The following is a 26,346-nucleotide window of genomic DNA, read 5'->3' as shown; positions in this document are numbered from 1 at the left end:
AAAAGAAAGAAGGAAGGGGTGAAATGGGAAGAGAGAGGAGAAGGGGAAAGAGAAGCAAGAGTGGGAGAGAAGAGGGAGAGAGAAGCAGAAAGGGGCAGAGACAAAGGGAGAGAGAAGGGAGAGTAGAAGAGAGAGGAGCAAAGGACAACTAAAATGAATAACGTAAGTAATTCTGCCAGTCTCCAGTCCATGAGCATATATGCAATGAGGGCTTGGAAAAAGTAATATAAATCTGCTTTGGATCTTATTTCTATGTATTTAAAGGTATTTTTCAACTAGCAGAGCCCCTAAATGAAAGTCAACTCCATCGGCTGGCCTCAAAGAAACAATTAGGTAAAGACTGGCTATATCGAACCAATGAAAACTGATGCTTCACTTCCAACACGGTACCTCCCTAGGGATTTTCAAGGGTAATTACACCCATGTTTGTTTTGTACCTTTTACATTGGCTTTATTACCTAACCAATAAGACAAGGGTCCCCAGTCCCAGGGCTGTGGATAGGTACCAGTCAGTGGCCTGTTAGGAATCTGGCCACACAGCAGGAGGTGGGTGGCTGGCAAGAGAGCAAAGCTTCATCTGTATTTGCAGCTACTCCCCAGTGCTAGCATCACCGCCTCAGCTCCCCGTCAGATTATCGGGCATTAGATTCTCATAGGAGCACCGGTCCTGGTGCCAAAAAGGCTGGGGACCGCTGCAATAAGAGACAATTCCACTAAATACAATTTAAATACCCTCTTTTTTTGTCATTTGAGTATTAAAAGGAGAGCAGTTAAGTCACACTAATCAAGACAACATGGCACCAGCATAAGGATAAACACATAGAACACTGAAATAGAACTGATAGTTCAGAAATAAACTCTCACATTTATGGTCAATAGATTTTTAACAAGGATGTCAAGACAATTCAATGAATGAAAGACTATTGTCTCTTCAATAAATGGTACCAAGACAACTGTATAGCCACATGCTGAAGAATGAAGTTGGAGCCCTACCTTATACCATATGCAAAAATTAACTAAATGGATCAAAGACCTAGATGTAAGAGCTAAAACTACAAAGCTCTTAGAAGAAAACATAGGCATAAATCTTTGTGACCATACATTAGACAATGGTTTCTTAAATATGACACCAAAAGCACAAATGACAAAAGAAAAAAATAAATTGTACTATGTCACAATTTTAAACTTTTGTGATTCGGAGAACACCATCAAGAAAGTGAGAAGACAACCCACAGAATGGAAGAAAATATTTGCAAATTATATATCTGTTAAGGAGCCTATATCTAGAAGATGTAAGGCGCTCTTAGGAAACAATTTTTAAAAAACCAACCTTATATAAAATTGGCAAAGGATCTCAATAGATATTTCTCCAAAGAAGATATACAAATGGCTCATAAGCACATCAAAAGGTGCTCTACATCATTAACCAACAGGAAAATCAAATCAAAATCACACTGAGATACCACTCACAAAATCACACTGAGATACCACTCACAGCCACTAGGATAGTTACAATCCAAAACACTCAATAATATGTGTTGGCAAGGATGTGGAAAAAATAAAACCTCATACACCGCTGGTGGGTATGTAAACTGGTACAGCCACTTTGAAAAAAGGTCTGACAGCTCCTCAAAATATTAAACATACGGTTACCATAAGATCCAGCAATTCCACTCCTAGGAAAATACTCAAGAGACTGAAAACATACATCCACTCAGAAAGTTGTACACAAGTGTTCAGTATATAAAAAATATATAAAATTATGTATCCATTCATTCACTCAGTTTTAATGAACATCTTTATGACACACAAGATAGAAAGCCTCATATATAAGTAATTTATGGACGTGAAAGTATAAATAGAAGGATAATTTATGTTTCTTTTACTATGAACCTTAACCAGAGTTCAGACTTGACTTTCGGATATTCTAATTGTGCAACTTTTGTGAAGAATTTAAAAAATAAATAAATAATACAACCTGCTCTAACAGTAATTGTAACTACCATACATATTAGAGGAAAACAATCTAGATTGTCTATTGAAAAGGTAAATACAATTTTAGACAGAAGAGCAAAGGTAAATACAAGAGGATGAATCCCTCATTACTGTCACCAAGGACACTAGTATTTATCAGCCCTTGAAGCAAGAAAGTATCTATCTGAAAAGATACTGTTTACCACCGGCACACATCACTGTTATCAGTATCTTTCTTGCAAGAAATCAATTTTCTCTTTTCCTGGGTTATCCTAAGTTTATCCTCATGCAAAAACTTTAGGAGAATAAAAATGTTACCAAAAGAAGTAAACTCTTGGATTATTAGAAGTTATCCATATAAATAGGGATATGGCGCTATTTTAATTCCGATGTTATGAGAGGGATCCAACTTTAAAGCCTTGTAAGGTCTTTTTACAACAAGGTAATAAATGATGGCAAATGTCACACAGGCAATGCCAGACACAACACACAAGTTGTTAGTGGGGTTTCAACAGGGCAGTGGCCAAGTAAAGAAAAAAAAGGTACTTTTCTTCTGCCTGAGAACCCAAAGGTGTACATGTGTGTACGTGTACATACATACACATACACAGACACATGGCATAGCCCCTGGACTGCTTCCCTCAATATTCACCCAGCAATTTCTGCTCTGCAATACAGACAATGTCTGCTGGGGGCAGAGGGGGTGGTGGCGGGGCGGGGGTCGCAGTGCTAGAAGCCAAGAGCATTTCACTCACTACCACTTTAGCAGCTGCAATATCCAGACAGTGTCCTAGGAATCATGCTAGAGAATTTCAAAGAGAGTAATATAGAGAGGTAAGAAGAGTTCACAGGTGTTGTTAGAGCTGTGAAAATGAGCAAGGACATGGGTAGGGGGAGAGGGAGTGGAAGAGACTGCAGGCAAAGTGTACATGGGGAGAGTATGTGTAGCTTAAGGGAAGTACTGCTGGTTCCTGAATATCTTGAGTCTCAATTTCTTGATCTGTAAAATGGTAGTTTGGGATTAGAAAATAGCCATTAACTAATAATGACATAATTTGCTCACCCATTATATGTAGAGCTGTATGCCGAGCCTACACACATTATCACATTAAGCACCTTCTAGTCGCAACCTGCTATAGCTATTTGAAAAACCATATCTAATTGATTCTAATTTCTCCTTTGATCTGGTATATTCTCTCTTTTGGAGTGAGAAAAGGACCGAAGACACAGCTTCTGTGCTGCTCCAGTAAGTATTCTGGCAACTTCATACACTTGTTCGTGAACAGTATAAAAGGGCCCCCCTATTCTTTCATCCTCCCCTAATATAAAATGTTCCCTGACACAAGACATCTGAGGTTAGTACAGAACGAAAGCTAACTGAGTGCCTTAGAAGTAGGAGGTCTCTAACTCAATACATCATTTCCCCGCTTGATACTCAGAAAGGGAGAAAGATTCAAGGCTTCCCCCAAGACTTCGGCCCAATGAGCTCACCAGCTGGTCTTCCTAAATCCCCCTAACCTGCCTGATCTCCAAACGTAGAGCCACAGGACTCGGTCTTTGGGCCTATTCTATTCTCAAGACACTCTCCTGGGGATCTCATCCACTCTCATTGCTTTTAAACATCACCTCTATACTAAAGACTTGCCATATTATATCTCTGGCCCAGATCTTTTCCCTGAAATCCAAATCGATTGGTCAGTTCAACTTCTCCATGTTGATGTCTTCTAGGCATCTGTATGAGCTTCCCAGGGCTGCCACAACAATGTACCACAAACCTGGTGGTTTAAAACAACAGAAATTTATTCTCTCACAATTCTAGAGCCAGAAGTCTGAAATCAAGGTGTCAGCTACCCATACTTTTTCCAAAAGCTCTAGGGGAGGATCCTCCTCTGCCTCTTCCAGCTTCTGGTGGCTCCTAGCATTCCTTGGCTTGTGGCAACATCATTACAATTGCTTTCTCCATCTATAGATGGCCTTCTCCCATGTGTGTCTTTCTATGTCCTCGCTCTCCAAAATATATCCAGAATGTGACACCTCCTCCATCATTATCACTTCAGTCCAAGCTATGAACAACCTTCCAAGTGGTCTCCCAGTTGTTACCCTTGTTCTCTCAAAGTCACGCCGCTCTGATGCTTAAACTCCTCCAATGTCTTATCTCATCTGGAGTAAGGACAAAGTCCTTCTGATGGACCCCGAGGCCCTAAAGAGTCTGTTCCAGCTTTCCTCAGATCGTTTCTCCTGCTGCTCTCCCTTCTATCAGCGAGGGCTGCAGGGACTCCTCGCTTCCCTTAGACATGGCCTCAGGTCCACTGCATTTATTCCCTCTGTCTGAGTGCTTTTCTTCCAGACAACTACATGGCTTCTTGTTCCCTCACCTCCTTCAAATGTCAGCTTCTCAGAGAGGCTGTCCCTAACCACACTATCTAAAATTGCCATCACCACCATCTCCCCACCCTAACATTCCCCCATCCTCCTTCCCGATTTTTTTCTTCCAAACCTAAACCATGACCTGAAATACTATATAGTTTACTCATTCATTTATTTTCTGCCCTCCCCACATACGCACCAGAATGTGAGCTCTACGAGGGCAGAGAGTTTCGTCTGTTTTGTTCACTGTTGTTTCTCCAGGATCCAAAACAATCTCTGGCACACACTCAATAAATATTACCGAAAAAATCCAGTACAACCATCTGATCTGAAAAATGAGGTGGAGAGAACTAACCATGTCACAAGGAGTTGTAGAACCAGGATCTGCTTCTCTGTTAAGTCACTTAAGCTAATTAAACCCACTAATCCATGTTAATAAGAGGTTACTCTCCCAGGCAAAGAATTGCATTCTTTAAGAGGAACCCTTAACGTCGCATATTCAGCTCCAAAGAAATCAATGAAATAATCGAAGTCTGAGATATAAGGCATGTTTGGGGACAGGCCAGGTTCTTCAGCAAACCAAGTCATACCAGTAGCCACTGCACGCCTGAGCAAGGGCAAGGGACTGGCTCCCGATCATGATGCTCATCCTCTCTCACTTTTTCCATCTTTAGTAAACGCTCCTCTCCTGCTTCTGACTTTTCTCTAGAATAGAATCATTTATCTGAGTTTTTAAAAAATTCCCTTTTCCTGTTCTGAATTCCCATTTTCTACTCTTGATATCTGACAAGAAACAGAATTTCCTGGATGAAGACCCATCCTTTCCTGAAAAGGCAACCATCTTATCTAATCTGATGACTCAGGTAATGCTTGTTCTATTTTATAACTTTCCATCTGAATCACCTTGGCTAATTCTAACTTTCTCATTAAATTTCTTTTCAATGTATCTGGCTCTAATGTTTACTTTTTTTTTTTTTTTTTTTTTTTTTTTTTTTTTTTTTATCTTAACCCATTTACTTTTTTTACTTTCTCTTATCACCACTGGCTTTCTTCCTCTATGCTGTTTTCCGGTCACATATAACACCCAGGTACCCCTAGTCCTCAAGCATTCATTTATTTTTTTTCATGTACAAATTCAATAGCTATTTATTTTCTTCAGTGCACACAGCACTGTAATAGGCTCTCCCCATTGTGTGTGTGTATGTTCCACCTAGATATGTAGGGCTAGGAGGCCAGAGCAAAACAATCCTGTTTACCACGGAGAGTCATTACCACTATTCATCACCTGCCTCTGAGCAGTGATGATGACTGCAATTAAAATTTTAGATACACTACTGTTCCCCAAATGAGGTGGAAAATTCCTCATGCAGAACCTTGGAGCTCTGATATGTATTTAACGATGTCCCCAAGATAAGTTAAAGATAAAGGTAACAATACAATTGTCTAATTTCTCATCTCTGGACAGGGTATTCAAAACAAACTAACTACTGCGGCTGCCTTCTGGTGTTTGTGGAGGATCACACCCCTGGTCTGCATCATATGACATTATGAGGGCACCTTAAAAAATATGAGCCCAGCAAGCCAACCAGGACAGCACACGCTCCATGTGATGATGAACTGGCCTGCACTTTGCCTAACTGGAGGTTGTAGGTATTACAGAGAAGTTGGACTCACCTGTAGGGGCATGAGGAAAAGACAGAAGTACTTTTGCCAGTGGCCTCACCTCACAAACAAGTAACCACAGAAGGAAGGCGATGAATTATAGAAAATAATAGTTCCCTGTCACCTATGTGGTCCTAAAGGCTCACATCTAGAGGTCCCAGGGGTACTTCTTCACCTTCTCCAAGGACTGAGAGTTCCTGATAGCCTCTGCGTTTGACTCATCTCATTCACCCACTGCCCAGCAACCACAGTCAATCGTCCCGAGCCACAATGCCAAGACCTCAGATGACTTTGGTTGTCTTCGAGGGTAAAGAATCACTGCATATATCTGTAACTAGCCTGTAATCAGATACAAATGTAAAAAGAGCACTTTGCGGGGCTGTGGTTGAAATTGTTACTGAATCAGTAAAAAGCAGTTCATTGTGAGAATACGAAGCCAGAATGTATGCAATAAGGAAATAGTGGAAAACTTAAAAGTTAGAGACTTAAGGCTACACTTATGAAAAATTTGTAAGTGAATGAGGGAGTCAGTGGAAGAAAAAAGATAGAATGACATCTCAAAGACAGAGTATGTCCGGGGAGATTTTATTTGTTTGCTTGTTTTTTAATAATAGGCCAGGCCTAAGGATATTTATATCAAGAAGGAAAAGAACTGTTGAGAGAAAGGAGATTGTCTAAGACCAAAGTTTCTGAGGAGGTGGGAGGTAATAAGGGTAAGAGAAGAAATACGAAGTATAGCCTTGGGAAAGGGAAATTTTTCTTCTGAAACACTACACAAGATGACCTTGGATGATGATTTCATGAGATGATGTATATTCAAGTACCCTGTAAAGTGTACTGATCCACTCTAATGTAGCATCTACCAAATGTCGACAGAACAGGCATTCAAGAAATACCTGTTAAAATAACTGAGACCGAGGGAAAACCTAAGATAGTGAGGTAGTTATGGGAACTGAAATATCTGAGAAGTAAGAGAAAAGCAAGTTCATGCTGACTTTCCTATGATAAGCAAGAAGCCAGTCATGCAAAAATGAAAACAGGTTTGAAGTGTATGGAAATAGTTTGAAATAACTGTTCTGAAAATTTTTGTTAAGGACTCCAGGGCAATAAAAATAATAAGTCATTGCAATTTTTGATTAGTATTTTATTGGAAACCTTTTAGTCCTGTCAAATAATGATGGCTCAATCAAGGATGAGCAATATAAACGTCTAATAGGATCAGCAAAGAGAGCTGGAAGCAGAGGGAAGCATTCAGGGTATGCAATAATGAGGTTCTGGGCGGGTGTTTAAGGGTGCTAGAAAGGCAAGAACTGATGAGTACTGAAATGTTTGCTCATGGAGCCCAGGCTGAGAATGAGGGTAGGTAAAACAAGAAGACTGATACACTGGGAAAACAGGAAAAGGTAAAAAGGGGGGAAAGTCATAGTGAAGGCATAAAAGAAACACCGAGTAAATGATGCGGTTAAAAGGCAAGAAGACTGTGGTTGAGGAGGATGCTCCAGTCTACAGGGTTTGGAAGAAGAAGTCCACAGAATGCCGGCAGGTGGAGACAAGTCCTATGTGCTCATAATTCAATCGTGAATCCTGGCTGTCTCTACTCTTTAAACAGCACAGAGACATTTAGAGATGTTGGAAGAGAAAAGATCTGCCAAGGCTAGGGTCTGGAAGTTTCAATCTATGAAGAAAGCAGAAGTCTTTATTTCTTCCCTTGTTGCAAGGATGGTGGTGGTATGAAATTTATATTAAACTATTCTTAGCTCTGGGACAGATGCTAACACATTCATTGTAATTGAAGGGAGGCCAAAAATTACTGCAAGACTCTATAACCTGAGGCTAGGTACAGAAATGGTTCATTTCTTTTATACCGAACCATTATTCAATGCAGTAAAACTCTGAAATATCCTCTGAGGAAATACTTGTTTCCTTATTACCTTTTAAAAGATACTGGCTCTCTAACCAATAAAATACAAATAGTATATTTTGAGAAACTATTTATAAACAAGATTTCATAAACACAAAGTCATACGTATATGTATACACATATTATATACATAAAAAAATTCAGTAACCATAAAATTATCCCAGCAAAGCAGTTTTGTGGTTATTATTTTACTAACTAAAGATTTGACTGTATCTGAGAACAACTTTTGTTCTTTTAAAGACCCTCCCCAATTCTATACTGGCTGGATCTATTTGTGCAATACTGAGGTCATGAAATTTGTCCTTTCTTCAAACTGAGAGAGCATCCTGGGATTGGAAAGACGACGCGATTAATATCTCTATTCTTGCATTATATCAACCTATTTATCAATGCTAAATCTACAGCTTTGAGTTGATCTCATGCACAAAACATGGGCTCTTCTATGCACTCCTCTTATGAATTAAAGGCAAAACTATAAAGGTCAGCATCCTTGCACTTCTACAAAGACGTGTCAGAAAACATCACTATTTCTAAACTTCTTCATGACCTTCATTCTCCAAAGAATTTGTTCTGGTTTTTTTCCACTTACTAGAATTAAAGACGAAGGATCATGTACTGAAAACTTATGCTATCACCTCATGCTGTTTCTCACATTGTAAAGACAATTTCCTGAAAATCTGTATTGCAAGTTTTTTGCTTACTTACTCAGCTTCACATATCACCACAAAGTAGTCTTTGCCAGATGGAGAGAGCCAATAAGTATACATTGGTATTTTCTTCCCACTGTCCTAAGTATGGGTTTGGGGAGAGTAAAGATAATTTTCTTCATCATGACAGTGAAAACCATAAGCACACCACTGCAGCTTCAAGTTGTAAACAAACAATGACAATTCCGGTCAAAAAGGCAAGTTTCTTGAGAAAGTTGGATATAGCAGTTGCAAACTGAAGACTTATAATGAAAAACATCTTGTAGAAGGAATTGTAATGCATAATCCTGCCCCCAAAAGAAATAACCAGAGTGAAATCTTATCTGGTTACTCACTGAACTAGTGGGTAGCTTTTCTCTTGCCAACTTGAATTATGGGCACATTAGGGCAAATGTGCAATTTGCAAAATGTATAATTAGCACAGGAAGAGATATGACAAGGAAAAGCAGGTGAATGCCACAGACAGAATATCAGTGCTGAGTCAAAGTGGATAGAGATATATAAGAAAACCAGAATATGCAGGTTATCAATAAATTTTGGGAAGCAACAGGGAGGAAAAATATATGAATGACCAATACCTGACTCTACTCTGTGTCAGTTGCCATGACTGTAGGAAGCCCCACATTTCCCCCAGATTCACTCATGGGCTTGCCCACTGACTTCCCAGGGAAACTGAAATAAGATTGCAACTAAGAGACTTTGGTCATTGTGTCTTCTCCTGGTAGCCTTCATCCAATAGCAGCAACATGACTATGTACTCAGATAGCTAGGTTTTTGCTTGCTGCTTGCTTTTTATTATATTAATCTGCTTTCACATTTATGTATAACTATTATAGTTGAAAAGCATGTGAACATTATCAAAAGAATGAAAAGACAATCTACAGAATAAGAGAAAATACTGCAAGTCACATATCTGATAAGTGATTAATATCCAGAATATACAAAGAATTCCTACAACTCAACAACAAAAAAGCAAGCACCCCAATTCAAAACTGGGCCAAGAGGAGAGGACTCTGGGAAGATGATAGAGTAGGAAGCCCCAGGAATCTGTCTCTCCACGTAGAAAACAATCACTGGCAGAATCTGTCTGATGTAACTATTTTGGCGCACTAGAGTCTGTTGAAGGCTTGCAACTTCCATGGAAAGACTTGCAAGACTGAAAATTGAGACTAATTCAAGTCGTTTTCAGCTCTTACCACAGTAGCAGCTACCTATCCCCTACCCCCACCAAATGGCAGGCAGCTGTGCATATTTCCTGGAGCACACCATCTGAGGGACCTTGAGTAGGCAAAAAGGACTCAGTCCTCCAAATATTCGGGATGTATGCTCTGACTGCTGATTGCTGCATCTGATCAATAAGGTACAAAGAAGCTGATAGCCACTGATGTTGCACCTACCCCCAATGTTGCAAGCCCTTCCTCCTCTGGCTGAAGTGACGTCTAGAGAATTTAAAGGACCAGAGCCCTTCACCCACCACCATTTTTCACTTTTTACTCTTTGAAGAGCCAGACATTGAAGACTAAGAAATTCAAAATCAACTGCACATGCAAGGGAAAAAAATTAGAAAGTTACTATGCATGCCAAAGAAAAGTCTCAGAAAAGAGCTGAGAAGATATTAAGTTTATATTTAAGGTTAATCCTCAGCACTGAGATGGGCTACAAAAATCACAACAAAAATAACAAAAAACAACAAACACTGGAGAAGGGGAAGAATTTGTTTTCCAGAGTTACTACATTATTAGATTCAAATGTCCAGTGTTCAAAAACAACAAAAAAATCACAAAGCATACAAATAAACAGGAAAGTATGATACATTCAAAGGAAAAGAATAAACCAACAGAAACTGCCCCTGAAAAAGACCTAATGACAGATATACTACGCGAAGACTTTAAAGCAACTATCTTAAAGATGCTCAAAGAACTAAAAGGAGATGTGGAGAAAGTCAAGCAAACAATGTGTGCACAAAGTGAAAATATTAATAAAAAGAAAACCTTAAAATAAACCAAAAAAATTCTAGAGCTGAAAAGTACAACAGAATGAAAAATTCACTAGGTGGATTCAAAGGCAGATTTGAGCAGGCAGAAGAAGGAATCAGCGAACTTGAAGAAGGACAATGGACATTTTTGAGGCTGAGGAACAGAAAGGAAATAGTTTGAAGAAAAGCAATCAGAGCCTAAGGGACCAGTAGGACACCGTGAAGTAGACCAACAGATGCATCATGGAAGTCCCAGAAGGATAAGAAATAGAGAAAGGGGAAGAGAGAGTATTTGAAGAAATAATGAAACTTCCCAAATCTGAAGAGAAATGAATATAAACCTCGAAGAAGTTCAAGAAATTCTACATAATTTGAACTCAAAGAGACCCACACCGAGACACATTATATCAAATGTTCAGAAGACAAAAAGAGAATCCTGAACACAGCAAGAGAGAAGTGAACCATTACATGCAAAGGATCCCTAGTAACAATAACGGAAGACTTCTCATTAGAAACTTTGGAAGCCAGAAGACAGTGGGCCAATATATTCCAAGTGATAAAAAAAAGTCAGCTAAGAATCCTATAACTGGCAGAACTGTCCTTCAAAAGTGAGAGAGAATTTAAGACATTCCTAGATAAACAAAAGTTGAAGGAGTTCATGACCACTAGACTGGCCCTGCAAGAGATGCTCAAGGGAATCCTGCAAAGTGAAATGAAAAAACACGAGACAGCAACCCAATGCTGTATGAATAAACATCTCAATAACGACAAATACATAGGCAATTATAATAGATGTAATTATTGTAACAGTGGTTTGTAACTGTACTTTGTGCTTGTTTTCTACATGATTTAAGAGACTAATAACATTTAAAGAAAAAATTATTAGTGGAAAACCTAGTATTACTGTAAATTTGGCATGTAACTCCAAATCTTACTTTCTATATAATTTAGGAGATCTATGCATTTTAAGAATTATTAGTTTATATTTTTGGCATAAATTTATAGAGATGTAATTTTGTAACAATAACAAGCAAAAGTGGTGGAAACAGCTGTAAAGGAGCAGTTTTTGTATGTTATTGAAGTTAAACGTATATAAAAACAAATTAGAGTATTATAACTTTATGATGTTAAATGTAATTCCTATGGTAATCGCAAGAAAATAGTTATCAAATATACACAAAAGGAAATGAGGAATTTAAACATTTCACTACAAAAAGCAACTAAACACAAAAGAAGACAGTAGTGCAGGAAATGAGAGACAAAATAAGCTACAGGGTACACAAAATAAATAGCACAATAACAAAAGTTCCATCCTATCAGCAATTACTTTATATGTAATTTAATTGAACTTCCCAATCAAAAGACATAGATTGGCAGAGCTGATAAAACACATGAGTCAACTATATGCTGTCTACAAGAGACTCACTTGAGATCCAAAGATACAAACAGGGTAAAAGTGAAAAAATGGAAAAAGATATTCCATACAAATAGTAACCAAAAAAAAAAAAAAAAAAACCAACAGGGGTGGCTATACTAATATTAAACAAAACAGATTTTAAATCAAAAAAGGTCATAAGATGAAGGAGAGCATTATATATTAATAAAAGGTTCGATATGGCAAAAAGATAAAACAATTATAAACAAACATCTAATTAACAGACCATCAAAATATATGAAGCAAAAACTGACAGGCTTAAGGGAGAAATAGTTCTACAATAAAATTTGGAGACTTCAATATCCCACTCACAATAATGGACAGAACAACCAGACAGAAGATAAGTAAAGAAACAGAGGACTTACATAAGATAATAAACCAACCAGATCTAAAAGACATACAGAACACTCTACACAACAACAGCATACACATTCTTCTCTAGTGTACATGGGACATTTTCCAGGGTACACCAGGTATTAGGCCATTAACACATGAGACAAATTAAGTCTTAGTAAATTTTGAAAGACAGAAGTCATACAAAGTATCTTCTCTTATCACAATAGGATAAAGTTAGAAATCAATTTAAAAAAAACAACTGGAAAATTCATAAAATTGTAAATTAGACAATACACTTTTAGACAATCGATCAAAGAAGGAATCACAAGGGAAATTAGGAAATACTTAGAGGTGAATGAAATAAAAAACACAACATACCAAAACTTATCAAACACAGTGCAAGTAGTGCTAAAAAGGAAATTTATAGCTTTGAACACATTAAAAACAAAAAAGATCTCAAATCAACAACTTAACTTTGAAACTTAAGGAACTGGAAAAAGAACAAACTAAACTCAAAACTAGCAGAAGAAAGGAAATAATAAAGATTCGAGCAGAAATAAATAAAATAGAGAACAGAAATCAGTGAAACAAAAGGTGGTTCTCTGAAAAGATCAACAAAATTGACAAACCTTTAGCTAGATGGACTAAGAAAAAAAGACAGAAGACTCAAAATACTAAATTCAGAAATGAGAGTGAGGACATTATTACTGATTCTATAGAAATAAAAAGGAGAAATAAAAGAGAGTACTATGAACAACTGTATGCCAAAAAATTGGATAACCTGTATGAAATGAATAAATTCCTTGAAACATAAAACCTACCAAAATTAAATCACAAAGAAATAAAAAATGGAAAATCTGAATAGACCTACAATAAGAAAATAGAATCAATAATCAAAATATCACACAACAAAGAAAAGTCCTGGACCTAAGAGTTTCATTGGTGAATTCTACCAAATGTGTAAAGAACTAACATCAATCCCCAAATTTTTCCAAAAAGTTGAAGAAAAGGGGACACTTCCTAATTCATTCTATGAGGGCAGCATAACACTAACACCAAAGCAAAACAAAGTCACTACAAGAAAAGGAAACTACAGACCAGTACAACTTAGGAACATTGATAAAAAAAATCCTTAAAAGAATACTAGCAAAAAGAATTTAGTAGCATATTAAAAGAATACACCATGACCAGGAGGATTTATTCCTAGAATCCAATGATGGTTTGACATATGAAAATCGATCGGTATAATATGCCACTTCAATAAAATGAAGAAAAATTACAAGATCATTTTGATGGATGAAGAAAAAATATTTAACAAAAGTCAACACTCCTTCATGATTAATAACACACAACAAAATAGAAATAGGATAAAACTACCTCAACATAATAAAAGCCATATACTAAAAACCCACAACAAACATCATATTCAGTGGTGAAAGACTGAAAGCTTTTTCTCTAAGGTCAGAAACAAGGCAAGGATACCTGATTTCACCACTTCTATTCAACACAGTACTGGAAGTTCTAGCCAGAGTAATTAGGCAAGAAAAAGAAATTAAAAGTATCCAAATTAAAAAGGAAGAAGTAAAATGATCTCTGTTTGCAGATTATATGATTCTCTATGTAGAAAACCCTAAAGAAAAAAGCTGTTAGAATAAATGAATTCAGAAAAGTAACAGAATACAAACTCAATACAGAAAAATCAGTTGTATTTCTACACATAATCTTAAAAGAAAATTACAAAAACAATTCCATTTATAATAGCATCAAAAAGAATAAAATTCTTAGTAATTAATCCAGGAAGTGAAAGGCGTGTACAATGAAAACTGCAAAATGCTGCTGAAAGAAATTAAAGAAGAAAAATAAGTGGAAACACATTGTATGTTCATGGATTGGAAGACAGAATATTGTTAAAATGTCAATACTACCCAAAGTTATCTACAGATTCAATGCAACCCCTATCAAAATCCCTAAGACTATTTTTGCAGAAACAGAAAAATTCACCCTAAAATTCGTATGGACTATCTAAGGGCCCTGGAGAGGCCAAACAATCTTGAAAAAGAACAATGCTGAAAGACGCATACTTCTGATTTCAAAACTTACTACAAAGCTACAGTAATCAAAACAGTGCTGTACTAGCATAAAGACAGATATTCTGACCAATGGAATAAAATAGGCCAGAAATAAACCCTCACATATATGGTCAAATGATTTTTTTAAAAAAATTATTTTATTATTAGTTTCGAGTATACAGCACATTGGTTAGACAATTATATAGTTTATAACACGATCCCTCTAATTGCTCTCTCTCTCTCCTCTGACTCTCCACCTAGCCATTATATTAATGCTAACTGAATTCTCTGTTTGGTCAAAGATTTTTGACAAGGGTCCCAAGATAATCTTTTCAATAAACAGTGCTAAGAAAACTGGATATCCACATGCAAAAGTATGAAGTTGGACCCGTACCTAATACCATGTACAAAAATTAATTTGAAATGGCTCATGGACCAACATATAAGACCTAAAACAATAAAACTCTTTGAAGAAAATGTAAGACAAAAGCTTCATGACACTGGATTTGGCAATGATTTCTTGGATATGACACCAAAGGTAGAGGTAACAAAAGAACAGACAAATTAGATTTTATGAAAATTTCAAAACTTTGTACATCAAAAGACACTATCCACAGAGTAAAAAGGCAACCCAGAAAATAGAAGAAAATATCTGCAAATCATATATCGGATAAGAGATTAATATCCAGAATGTATAGAGAACTTCTAAAACTCAACAAAAAAAAAAACCAATCTGATTCAAAAGTGGGCAATAGACTTGAACAGACATTTCTCCAAAGAAGATATAGGAATAACCAATAAACACATGAAAAGATGCTCAACACCGTTAATCATTAGGAAAAATGCAAATCAAAACCACAGTGAGATATCACCTCACACCTGTCAGGACGGCTATTGTCAAAAACCAAAAGACAAGAGTTGGTGAGGATGTGGAGAAACTGTGACCCTTATGCACTGTTGGTGGGAATGTAAAATGGTACAGCCACTATGGAAAACAGTATGGAGGTTACTCGAAAAATTAAACAGAATTACAGTAACACCCAGTGATTTCAATTCTGGGTATACACTCAAAAGAACTGAAAGCAGAGTCTTGATATATCCTTTGTATACCCTTATTCATAGCAGTATTATTCACAATAGCTAAAATGTGGAAGCAAGCCAAGTGTTTATCAACAGATGAATGAATAAGCAAAATGTGGTATATACATACAACGGAATATTATAACAAGTAGTAACAACAAGTGAGAATGTGGAGAAATTGGGAAACTTGTGCATTGCTAGTGTGAATGTAAAATGGTATAGTCACTGTGGAAAACAGGCAGGCCCTCAAAAAGTTAACACAGAATTACCGTATGAACCAGCGAGTCCATCCCTATGTATATATCCAAAAGAACTGAAAGCAGGGACTCAAACAGATATCTATACATCAATGTTCATAGCAGCACTATTCAAAGTAGCCAAAAAGTGGAAACAACCCAAATGTTCATTAACAGATGATTAGATATTTAAAAAATGTTATGAACATATAATGGAATCTTATTCAGCCATAAAAATGTATAGAGGTCTACTATATGCTACAACATGGATGAACCTTAAAAACATTAAGCTATGTGAAATAAGTCAGTCGCAAAAAGACAAATATTGTATGATTCCACTTACGTAAGGAATCTAAAATAGGCAAATTCACAGAGACAAAAAGAATAGAGATTACCAGGGGCTGGGAGGAAATGAGGAGTTATTTTTTAATGGGTACAGTTTCTGTTTGGGATAACAAAGTAGTTCTGGAAATGGACAGTGGTGATGGTTGTGCAACATTCTGAAGGTACTGAATGCCAATGAACTGTACATTTAAAAATGGTTAAAATGATAAATTTTATGTTATATAAATTTTACTATAATAAGCATCTTTTGATATTTGAGAGAAAAAAACAGAATATTAAAAATTCAGATATAATTAAATCAAATCTAACATGACTTGTTAGTAGTGTCCAAACAGAATTCCCTTTCTTTCTTTCCTCTCTCCCTGCCTTCCTCCCCTTCTCCAGCTCTGTGCCAACTAAACATTCTGAGGAAGACAGATACATGAGAGAACTATAATGAGAATTTAATTTTTAAAAGATAAATCATAATACAACAGGCAGTAGCAGAATGAGGTCATCTAGAGCGGGGATTATTTAAAACAAAACAAAACAAAACACCAGCAGGTAGAACGAAAGACCCAGGAGGTACTTCTATCTTCGGTAAATGGGAAAATAAAGAACAAAAATATGTAAGACCTAAATTTGTAAGTCATTCAGTTCAATATGAACTCCTTGTTAACTACCTTAAAGGATGAGTTAAATAATTCAGGCAGAGCCAGTTTCTCTGGCTGTGAACTACTAGGCAAGGAAACAAAGAAGCACAGCCTGGATTCCATGCCAGCGTAAGGTCAAGGATCACATCTTACACTCTGTCATTGTCTTCCACTCTAGCCTGCCAACCTGTAGATATAATTTGTGGGCAATCAATGTAAAACTCTATGGGAATGGTCGTCAAACAATGGTAACTCACAACCTAGTATTTCTTACAACAAGCCAGTATTAAGCATACGCCTACTGATTAACACTCAACTGCTTCAGATCTCCAAGAAAAAGGTTAGGGCCAAAGAATGTTTGCATTTTTCAGCCTTTCACTTGATTTGACAAGAAACATCTATATACCAAACTTTAAGACCTTAACATAGACCCAGCTTTTTAATGATTCTTTTAAAAAAATCATAATGCCACTGTTATTATTATTACCGGCAGAAATGGTCTCCTAAGATGCATTCCAACTCTAATTAAAACAGGACTGTCCCATAGCTCCCACTTAATTTTAATTTACATTAAAATAACATAGAGGAGCTATTCAATATATTGAACAACTGCCTTAAATCTGGTTGGTTAAACGCTAACATCTTCCCCCTTCCATAAGCCACAGAGGTTTGAGATGAATAATGTGCCAAGGGAGACAGGCAAGATCCAAAATTACCAACACGAGTGGCATTTTTCCAGAACACCAAAGAAATTTTCTAAAGTGAGATTCTGCTGTACTTAGCCAAGCTATTTAAAAGGTGGAATGCTAAAAAGATTCTGCCCATCAATAACTATACTGGTGGAACTAATCGAAACTGTAAGAACAATGTCTATTTGGAAACCAATTTTAGTCAATGTTGAAGAGACTGAACTCCCATAGCTTTTCACTTAATTTTCACTTAATTTTATCTACTATTTGAGATCTAGAAGAAATTCCAAATATTTCCATGGCTTCTTCTACTTCATTCAAAGTTCTCCAGGCTACTCTATTTAGAAACAGCCTCACTTTTTACTCCACTCACTCAGCTTTACTTTCTTTATAGCATTTATCATGACCTGACATTCTATTTACATACTTATTTGTTTACTGTTTATTGTCTATCTCTCTCACTAGAATATCATCGCCACAGTACAGAGGTCTTGTCTGTGTGTTTGCTCATTTAACATGAGAGCACAAGAAATCAGCTAGTGAAATGTAGAATATAAATCAAAATGCACTCATTCTACAACAGTAATTTTTAAAAATTTATTCTGTAAAAAGGCTACAGTCTTTTCTCAGATTAGAAACTACAACAAAAGTTATGAATGCTTTGAGCTGAGAGATACCACTGTTGCATTCAAATAGCCAATACTCCCCTAACCTTTGTTCTTTTCATGCTATACCCATGGTGCCCAGCACATAGTGTGTGCTCAATACATGTCTGCTGACATGACATAAACTGGGTTTATGATGACTCAGGGTGAATGTCATGGTATTTTGCATTAAACTTCATACCACAGGACAGTTATTTATTTCTGACTGCTCGAAGGTAACCATTCAGATTGCTATCTTCTTTTGTTTCTCAGTACCCAGAATCAACTGGAGTTGTTTTTAACAAACAAAAAGCATTAAAAAATAATAATCAGGAACTGTTTTTATAAGCCAGTGTTCTGAAAGTAATCACTTACCTTCTTTCAACCCCCACACAACCCTTCCTAAAAGGGAAATTCATGCACATTACTAGCTAGTACGGATGATGAGATTAAATGAAGTCTCAGAGGTTGCCGACTGACAAAGCTGTTCATCAGTTGTCACTGGGTCACTGATAATAAACTAGTAATGACTTAGAACTCTAAGTGGGCCAAAAAAGAAAGACTAGATCTGAAGGTGCACAAAGTGAACATCTTTAAGATGTTAATTTGAGCTGCCTCTGTTGATAAGGAAAACAAAAATCTCAACTAAAAATGACAACAAATTTGGTCCTGAGATTTCCTTCCTTTTTATCTTTGTCAATCAGAACAATTATTTTCACAAAATTAACAGAAAAACCCACATTCTGGGGCCATGGCTTTTGTACTAGCCAACACTAGCTACTTCTTCCTCAAATGGCACATCAGGAGCACCCATGGTTAAGAAACAGTAACAGCTCACAAGCTTCTTCTTTAGCACACAGGGTAAACAATCTCTCATCACTCAGCTCTCCTCCATCCAAACGAGATATAGCCTGAAAACCTTGCTTGCTGCTTTGTCCACAAAGGTTCATTCAAAACTATCTAAAACCTTCTTTGTAATAAGAAATACATATTAAAGTACCCACTTGAACAAGCACCACATCTTATTTAATCCAGAGTGACAGCTGTTAATGTCTAATATTTTAATGTGCTTTTCTTAGAAGCAAATAAAGCTGTAGGGCCTCTGACCTATATAGGCAGGTAAAACTGAACCTAAACATAAACATTATAAACAAAACAATTTCTCCCTCCTAGGTACGTGTACACACACACAAAACAGGCATTACACCTAATAAGCAAGGACTCAGGCACAGATCTTGCAACATACGATAATTGCCAGGCACTAAATAGCCCTCTAATGGTCCAAAAAGCTCTATCTTCCTGAGCACCTAACCTATTAGCAGGGTGAGATTACAGGCAATGGAAAGAACTCAGCTCAGTTACTTAACCTCTGAACCTAAGCATTCTCATCTATAAAATGAGGGGTTGGTCTAGAGCAGCACTGCCAATAGAAATATAATAATGCAAGCCACAAATGCGAGCTACATAGTTTTTAATTTTTTACCAGGCACATTTTAAAGAGTAAAATTTAGTTTAACAAGGTTTCTTTTATGCAACCTACCATAGCTAAAACATTATTTTAATATGTAATCAATATTTTAAAATTCGTAATGACATATTTTACATTCTTTTTCATACAAAGTGTTTGAAACTTACAGTATGTCTCAATTTGGACAAGCCACATTTCAAATGCACAATAGCCACATGGAACCAGTGGCTACCGTATGAGACTACTACATAAGTCTAGTTGACCTCAGAGATGACATTTCTCTCAATACTATAAGTAATTTTAATAAAAAGAATACAAGATTCATAGATCAGGAATACTCAGAAAAACTATGAAATGTTTCCCCGAATATCCTCAGTCTATCTATTCTCATTCAAAATGGCCCTCTGCTCTTAAAACTTTTTTAACTCAGTGGAAGTAGATCTAGAAACAACTAAGTAGGTGGTCTGATCTGCTCCTTGCAGACTTACCCTGTTCTTGCTACCACAGCCAGCATCCTATAAACCTAGAGGGAGGTGAAGAACATTCAAGACGATGTACAACTGCTGAATGAATGAGACTTAAAAAATCCTAATTAGAGAAAAACCATTAAAATTAGTTCAACTGAAATAACAAAGAAAAATATTTGACAACCATATTATCTTCCACATATTTAGATAATGCATGAAACACAAATTCGCACATGCTTTTGGAACTGTTTCTCTAATTACTTAACATCCACTGAGAAAGATTCACGCTGCTCCTCCCACACTGTCTTGCTTATTAGTCCCTTTGTGATCAATGGTCTGCCTAGCCAGATGGCTGGTCTGGGTTAAGAGTACCATATGAGATCAGAGAACAAAGCAAAGCTAACTGGCCTGCCCAGGAATTGAACCTGTGACCCTGACCTCATTAACTCCAGAGAACAGTTAACCCATCACAAACATGGCTGAGGCAGCTGCATCATAAGTGCCAAGAAAGCTCACTGCGTCTGTCACAACGATACTCTGGTAGAGAAAAGGTCACTATATTTATTCTTCTAAAAATGAAGAAAATCCTCAGTGTAATCATTTAATGCAGCCTGGAATTCATCATCAGTGTCTTACCAGCTCTGCTGAATCTGGCACAAGCTCCCCTAAGAACATCAGCTGTGCCCCCCACCTGAGACCATAAATGGCTTTGACAATGGAGTTCTGATATTTCCTTTCCCAAAAACAGGGATCTTGGGACCATGCCTTTCCTTTTGATTTCTCCCAGGTGAGGAAACTGTGGGCTAACAACTGTATACAAGAATTTTCACAGGCTATTTATTGAATCCAGCTTATCCTAAATTTCAGCCATAACCAAGATTCTCCCTACCAGCACTCCCCTTCTCCCTCTTCATGCCAGCCAATCCCTCACCAGGTGAGTGGAGCGAGGCCAGTGGAGCTCTGGGTGGATTGTTCTTACTTTCCTGGTAAAAAGCCCAACACCTTTTTAGCAAGTCGTCCTTCCTTTCTTGTTACCTGAAATAATTCCTCCTAGCAGCTGCTATCTGCTCTTAACTTCTAACAACCTATATCTATTGAACTGAGTACTTCTAATTTAAATATTTCCCAAACTGTTTCAGGGATATAGTTTCTGCACCTTTTCCTCAAACACTCAATATTTAATACCGTACTGGTTTCAGAAGCAAGTTTATTGACATTTCCACTTAAGCCTCAATGATACTAATTGAAAAATTCTACAAACATCTGAAAGAGCTGAAGATTTTAAATCTGATTGAAAATATTTCTGCTTTTCATTTTTGACATTTTAAATGGAATGACCTTTCCACATGAAAACTAACTAGAATATAAAAGCAATTACATGTGGTTGTGCTATTTCTAAAATATTTCTGATAACATGACTTTAAGGCATTCAACATCTCTTCAAAGTTTTTATTTCCACAAAGTTACTTAAAATGATTTTCCAATTTATGTATTGAGAGTTTGTAATCTTGCACTTCCCATATACCTGTGGAAATCATACATATACATAAACCTAAAATGTGCATATGTATCTGCCTCAAAGCCACTGGTACAGGTAAATATCTAAACTGACTTTGCTCTTCTTATTTCTAAGAATTTTCACATCAAGAATAAAAGTAGTACAAAATGTAATGGTAACTGAGTTTAGTATCTGCATGAACATACAAATTACAGTGAACATTCACTAGCTGGAATATTTCTTGATGCTCACAAAAACTATCCCAATCCATTAGGGGTTAAGTGTTAGACAAAAGAAATGAATTAATAAAATAAGCATAAAGCATGAGCTTACTACATTTGTAGACAATCTCATTAAGGGGCAAAACGATTTTTTAAAGGCTAACCTCAGCATGTAATCTGATATTCAACAATAAACAATACATTCATTATTATCTAACCTTAATAACGACTGATGAACAGAAATAAACAGATTTTCAAACCTCATTAATAAACCATGAAACTGCTGTTCTTTGTCTAATATATCATCATGATCTACACAAATTCTGACTTCAAAATTATCAGTTCGAAAAGATTAACCTTAACAAATAAACTGTGTAAATATATGGTTAAAAGTATAAAGTTCCAAGCATATAGAAACTATAATGCAAAAGCAGGAGCTTATTTATATATCTTTAAGCACCTGGTAATCATCTTATTTATAAGATACACTCCTGCATGTTGACAGCAATATACAAACCAGTCACTACAAGAGTCAATCTATAAGATATAGTGAGAAAGAAGCAGTGAAATTTGCCTTTCCATTGTCATTTAAAATCATGTATTTGTGTATTCTAAATACTATTTATAAAATATATTTCCTGGACATTCTTTAATTCTTTCTCAATATTTTTAAAAGAGGAAAGTCCCAAAAATACCAAAATAATTAAATTAATTTACTGAAATACAAAAAAAACAATTAATAGGATAGTTAATGGTGGTTTCTTATAAGCATTTTACAAAATAAATACTGGTGATTTGGGGACAAATCAATATACTATAAAGCATTCTTTGTAGTTAAGTTCTTCATTTTGTGCCTTAAAAGCTGACATTCATTCATAATGAAGTCTTTATATAGTTACATAGTTTTCATGTCTCTTCTGAAGATATAGTAAATCTTTGGGTGCTCAATAAAACTGACCAATTAATTGGTTCTGCCATAAAAACCTGAGAAACTATTCTAATATATTTACATCAAAGACTAGCAAAGTCAAAATAAATTACTAGTCTACCCAGTATATTCTTACTTTACCAAGTTTAAAATTTTCTTCAAATGGGTTCTTTCGAAGGACACTATAAAAGATGTACCACAACAAATAAATTCTCAATATTGCCATTCAAATTTACCAAAAGAAGAAATGATGCAACTTCAGAAATCACTATGAGGGAATATCAGAACAGAATATAGGGGAGAATAGAGAGCTTTGGGGTCAAACAGAACTCAGTTTGAATTTTTGCTTCAGCTCTCACTAACTTTATGACATGAGCAAGTTAATAAAACTTTTTGAGTCTTAATTTCAATTATCAAATGGAAACACAAGGCCAAGCTACAAGCTGTTGTGAGCACTAAATTAGATAACATATATAAATAGACTGCTTAGCACAGTATCTAGGCCATAATAACTACTCAGTACATGACTGTAATTACTAAGAAATGTTTAAGAACTCATGTTCAGTGTAATTTAACGTAATATCAAAATTCCAATTGATGTTGTAAATCATTAGAAAAAATATATTCAATAACAGATTTTTTAATGCACTTAACCTGATTATCCTTTACATTAGTGTTCTTTAAACTGTAGGTGCTGACCCATTAATGGTATGTGAAATCGTTTAGTGAATTTCAACCAGCATTTCTATATAAAACAGAAAAAAAAATATAAGAATGCACTGCATATGGGAAGTCTAAGCATTGATTCAGGAATTTTTTTTTAAAAAAATTAACATTTTGTTTGCTGGATAGCAAAGTAAATGCTTCTCTTACTGTGCAAAAAAAAAAAAAGGTTTAAAAACCTCTGCTTCACATTATAACAAGAATAAAAATAATTAACTGACACTGAATGCTTGTTTCTACAAGACATTGTGCTAAACATCTACACTATTTCGTTTCATCTTCCCAAAAATGCTATAAGGCACGTAATATAACTTCCCCATTTTACTGATGAGGAAACTTAGATTAAGTCACTAGCCAAAGATGCAGAGTTGGTAACTGGTAAATCCAGGGTTCAAATTTAGTTGCCTGACTCCACAACTTGCACATTTAACCACTTCATAAGTATTTTGTTACAAAACATAGTTTTCCTCATACAAAAGTTACTTAAAGGTAGACTTTTTAATGAGGCCTAATTGAGAGTGATTTTCTGGAGGAGCAGCGTATCCTGGAAAAGGCAGTGTGATTCAAAGGTGAAAGCACTAGGTGTGAGATCCAGCTTCGGTCCCTGGCATTGCTGCTTTAGTGGCAAGGAGTTGGCAAGTCATTTAATCTCACTGTGTCTGGATTTCCTCATCTACAAAACAGGAATGATAGTATCTGCCCTGCCTCCCCACAGGCCATTGTGAGGAAGTATATGTACATATAACAAATGTTCTTTTGTGCTACTCAGTTATATGAGATGATCATTAATATCACCCAAGGGGCCCCATTCGTCACAGAAACATACATCAAAAAAACATACATTCAAAACAGGAAGGTTACCGGGCTTTTATAAACTCTATGTGAAAACTCTCTGCACAGTTCTTGGCACACAGTAGGCCTTCAGTAAATGTTGATTAAACTAAAAGAAGTAAACCAACTTGACATTTATGTATGTTTTATCCATTTGTATTTTATTTTTCATTAATTCATGTTTTTTACAACAATTTATCGAATAGCTATTATATACCAGATTAGAAATGTGGACTACAAAGAAAGACTGAAAGACCATCCATTGCCCTGAAGAATTTCACATCAATTTCAGTTAATTTCTTCCAAAACTGTATAAGAGAAAATTGTAAAATACAGCTTCTTTTTCTAGTAATAATAACTTACATTTATTATACAGAGCTTTATAGTTTAGAAAGAACTACAGGCATACCTCAGAGATACTGCAGGTTCCACTCCAAACCAGCACAATAAAGCGAGTAGTAATCTTTTTGCAGGTGGAGGGCCTTGCTTTCAATTTGTAAAAAACGCAACACCTGTGAAACGCAATAAAGCCAATAAAACGAAGTATACCTGTGTGTGGTAGCTTTTGTTTCTCAAATCAATTGCCTTTAAGTCTATATTATCTTCTTGACACCAAATTCAATGCCAAGTACTGCTAAGTCTTTAAAGTGAAAGTTTCTCAATGTCAGAGGTGAGTATATAAATAAGATTTTGTAGAAAATACATTTTAAATAGTACCGGAAAGGTGTGATCTAGTAGCATGATTTTTTTCCCTTACAGGCAATTTTCTGTTGAATATCTGAACTAGGATTCAGTGTTCTCATACAATAAAAGAGATAGTAGTGAAGGTGTCCTTCCTTTGTTGACTTTTAAAAATTAATCAAAATTGATGTATTCGGATTCCTGAGTCACATACAATGTCAAATAATTGTTAGCCATTTTATGTAAAATTCAACAACTAGTATTGGTGATTTTTACAGGGAAACAATGATATAATGACAACTTAATGAACTGAAATTTTGCAATAGAATATCTACTAAGAACCCTTTGCAAAATTGCCTTATCCTTTGTATTCTAACCACTCCCTCTCCATCGCCACCACCCAACACACACACACATACACACACACACACACACACATTTACACACGCATACACACTCCCTCACCTACACCAGATCAGTTTCCGGGCTATTATTCATAAAACCCTATTAAAATTTCACAACACATGGTCGCAGTTACTAGGTTTTGTCCCCCCTCCCCACATCCACGGACTCAATGTGTCTTTACATATACATATTCTCTTAAAATCTGGAATTCATAAAATGATTCTCATGCATCTATTCTGAAAACATCTAATGTAAAATGTAAACGTCTGCCCTTCTGCTTACTGATAACCATGAATAAAAGCCGTACCCCACCCATCGTATCTATAGGGTTAGGCGGTGCAATCGCACCACTACAGAGCCCTGCAAAAAAGGACGGTTATAGAACCAAGAAAACCATCGCCAGAACCCCCGGGAAAATATAAGGAAAACGCATTTTACACCACTGGCAGCGTGCAGTCTCCCGGCGGCTCCAGCTTTTGGTAAACAGGGAAAACCTTTGTCCTGCCTCAGCCATCAAACTGGGGGGCTCGTCAGAACTGGGGCAACAAGAGTTTGTGCGAAATGGCTTGGCAGAGGTTAAACAAAGCAATGCCGCTCTGGCGAGAGTAGACGGCTGACGGTGATCAGCGTCCGCGATCCCAGCGTCCCGAGATCCCCTACCCTGGTCAGCGTCGGAGATCCCGGAGTCTTGCTCTGCGCCCTGCTCACCCGCCCCGCGCCCCGCCGCAGCCGGGACCCGCGCCGCGGACCCGGGGGCAGGACGCCGCGGCGCGGGAAGGAGGGAACGAGAAGGTCCCACGCTCTCGGCAAGTTCCCGAGGGCGCAGCCGGGTCCGCAGGTTCCCGCGAGTGGGATCCTAGCAGCGCACACCGCGCGCGGGCGCCTTGGGGAGGGTCCGTGCCACACACGCCAGGACACCACCGCCCCAGAGTCCAGGGCGGGCCACGCCGAGCCCACGCTCCCAGGGCCAGGGCAAGGTCGGGAATCCAGGGCCCGCGGGTGGAGGGGAGAAGCCCGCCCGCTGCCCCCATTGTCTGGCCCCAGCAGCGGGC

The 26,346-nt window shown here is 36.9% G+C and overlaps 1 long non-coding RNA gene across 2 annotated transcripts in view; it reads right to left on the bottom strand.

The window, feature by feature from the left end:
* The window catches only part of LOC112471518, a 192,498-nt gene that overhangs the window by 164,716 nt on the left and 1,436 nt on the right, over positions 1 to 26,346 (bottom strand). The window contains exon 1 of one of the 2 annotated variants that reach the window (XR_003043336.1): positions 24,618 to 25,049. The exons of the other annotated variant lie outside the window; for it this stretch is intronic. This is a non-coding gene — a long non-coding RNA (uncharacterized LOC112471518). Of the gene's footprint in view, positions 1 to 24,617; positions 25,050 to 26,346 lie in introns of those variants that run through there. 2 annotated transcript variants of the gene reach the window in all.

The sequence above is a fragment of the Pteropus alecto genome, unplaced genomic scaffold (assembly GCF_000325575.1).
Source record: "Pteropus alecto unplaced genomic scaffold, ASM32557v1 scaffold57, whole genome shotgun sequence".
Taxonomy (NCBI): Eukaryota; Metazoa; Chordata; class Mammalia; order Chiroptera; family Pteropodidae; genus Pteropus; species Pteropus alecto.
Note: the sequence above shows the minus strand (reverse complement) of the source record. Positions and strands in the feature narration are given on the sequence as shown.